This window comes from Nerophis lumbriciformis, linkage group LG25 (genome assembly GCF_033978685.3).
Source record: "Nerophis lumbriciformis linkage group LG25, RoL_Nlum_v2.1, whole genome shotgun sequence".
Classification (NCBI taxonomy): domain Eukaryota; kingdom Metazoa; phylum Chordata; class Actinopteri; order Syngnathiformes; family Syngnathidae; genus Nerophis; species Nerophis lumbriciformis.
In genome coordinates, this window is record NC_084572.2 from 38445774 (window position 1) to 38448372 (window position 2599).

A 2599-nucleotide genomic window follows, 5' to 3' on the forward strand; every position below is an offset into this window, starting at 1 on the left:
GTCCAAAGATGGATAAATATTAGTCATGTTAGGGTCAAATGAAGTGAAAGTGAAATGAGTAAACATTAAATATGAAATTTCCCCCCAAAAATATGCAATATTTTCCCCCAAAAATATGCAATATTTTCCCCAAAAATATTTCAAAGTGGAATATTTTATGTGATTTCATTTATTGTTATTTTTTGAGCAGTGACAGTTTTAAAGGGGAAAAGTTCATAACAATATTGATTTTGATTCATTGTTATATTTTGAGCAAAGTTATAAACCCATACTTTTTGAGATCACCTTCAGATCTATCCATCAATTAAAAGTTTTTACATTTTTTATTTTCATTTATTATGCTATTTTCGTCAAAGAAAACGTTATGGCAAAAATGGCAAACACACAAAATATGCAATATTTTCCTCAAAAAATATGCAATATTTCCCCCCCAAATTATGCAATTTTTTCCCTAAAAAATACGCAATATTTCCCCCCAAAATCTGCAATATTTCCCCCCAAAAATATGCAATATTTTCCCCCCCAAAATCTGCAATATTTTCCCTAAAAAATATGCAATATTTCCCTCCACAAATATGCAATATTTCCCCCCCAAAATCTGCAATATTTTCCCTAAAAAATATGCAACATTTTCCCTAAAAAATATGCAATATTTTCCCTAAAAAATATGCAATATTTTCCCTAAAAAATATGCAATATTTTCCCAAAAGAATATTTCAAAGTGGAATGTTTGATGTGATGTGGTTTATTGTTATTTTTTTTTAGCAGTGACAGTTTTAAAGGGAAAAAACAGCCTACATGACAGCTTTGTGTTAAAATGATCAACATTGCAACTTTTTCTCGTTACATTTCACCTGTTTCCTCTTTTATTTCACTTTTTTTTGTATGAGTATTTTTAGGTCAGGAGCATTTTTCAGGTCCCAGTGCTGACAAATTTTTTCAGGTCAGCAGCCGAGTCTGACATGATTGGAAGACCTTGTGTCATCCAAGTCCTTCAAGATAAATGCAAACTAACACTTTTTAAATACATAAACTCTTGTATGCTTTTTCATTTGGGGTTTAAGCTTTTATAAATAAAATAAAGCAATTGACAAGTAAATCATTGTCATATATTTCATATTGCTTAATTAACACAATACATTGGCAAACTCTGCCCAATTTGCTCTTGTACTTGGTTTAATGTTGTGTTTAATTCATTATAAATGAAATAAAACAATCAATAACTACACTTTGTATTGCTAAATTAACACAACACATCAGTTTAGGTCATCCCTGTATATTTACTGTGATGATTTTGCTATAATTAAATTAAGTAATTAATTCATTAATTTATACAGCACACATTCTCATATTGTGTAATAATTATGATACATTGTTATATTGCTACAACAGCCAAACTGCATAATAGTAATAATAATACTCTCCCCTCTTCTTATCAGCTGCAGGAAATTAAATATTGTTCGTACGTTCTAGTGTCAACAAAGTATAAAATGTTGTTTTGAAAAGAAGTTCCTTTCTTGGGAGGTAGCGGATTGGTTAAATGTTGAAATATGTTAATGAGGCCGGAAGTAAACCAGCCGTTATGTCATTGGTCAAATATTAAATGTGTTGAAGAAAGTTAGACATAAAAAGCATTGCTTTTGTAGTGAGAAACAGCGCCCTCTGGCGTGAGTGTAAAAGCTTACAGCACCTGGTATTCCCAGGCGGTCTCCCATCCAAGTACTAACCAGGCCCGACCCTGCTTAGCTTCCGAGATCGGACGAGATCGGGCGTGTTCAGGGTAGTATGGCCGTAAGCCGAACAAAGCTGCAAAAGCAACCTTTTTAAATGGAACTCTTACAGACGAGGTGGGACAAAATGACTATTTGTCTTCCAGCCTGGCGCGCATGCGTACACTAATGTGCTTGTTCTGGCTGTGTGATTGTTGTCTTCCTTTGCTACGGCGGTCAAGTTGCATTCACGGTGGATATTTGCCTCCGGAGCTCCAGCGGAAGCTCCCCCTCACTGTGCCCACACTGCTCTCTCATGCTGCGGGGAGATTGCAGGAGAGGTGCCGCTCTCAACTCGGCTTCATGCTTAGGGACCGTCAACAAATTACTCTTGTCTTGACAAATCCACATCTTCTACATCAAAACACTGATTCATCTAAAACTGCTCAAAAAATAACAATAAATGAAATCACATAAAATATTCCACTTTGAAATATTTTTGGGGAAAATATTGCATATTTTTTGGGGAAAATATTGCATATTTTTGGGGGGAAATTTTGCATATATTTTGGGGGAAATGTTGCATATTTTGGGGGGAAAATATTGCATATTTCTTAGGGAAATATTGCATATTTTTTAGGGAAAATATTGCATATTTTTTGGGGGAAATATTGCATATTTTGGGGGGAAAATATTGCATATATTGGGGGGAAAATATTGCATATTTTTTAGGGGAAATATTGCCTATTGTTTAGGGAAAATATTGCATATTTTTGGGGGGAAATTTTGCATCTCTTGGGGGGAAATTATTGCATATTTGTTAGGGAAAATAATGCATATTCTGGGGGGAAAATATTGCATATTTTTGGAGGAAAATGTTGCATCTTTTG

At 34.1% G+C, this 2599-nt stretch overlaps 1 non-coding gene across 1 annotated transcript; it reads right to left on the bottom strand.

Annotated features, from left to right (window-relative positions):
- Positions 1–1678: 1678 nt before the first annotated feature.
- LOC133622134 (5S ribosomal RNA) lies at positions 1679–1797 on the bottom strand. Its single transcript, XR_009817745.1, has one exon. It is a non-coding gene; the product is annotated as a 5S ribosomal RNA (ribosomal RNA).
- Positions 1798–2599: the final 802 nt, after the last annotated feature.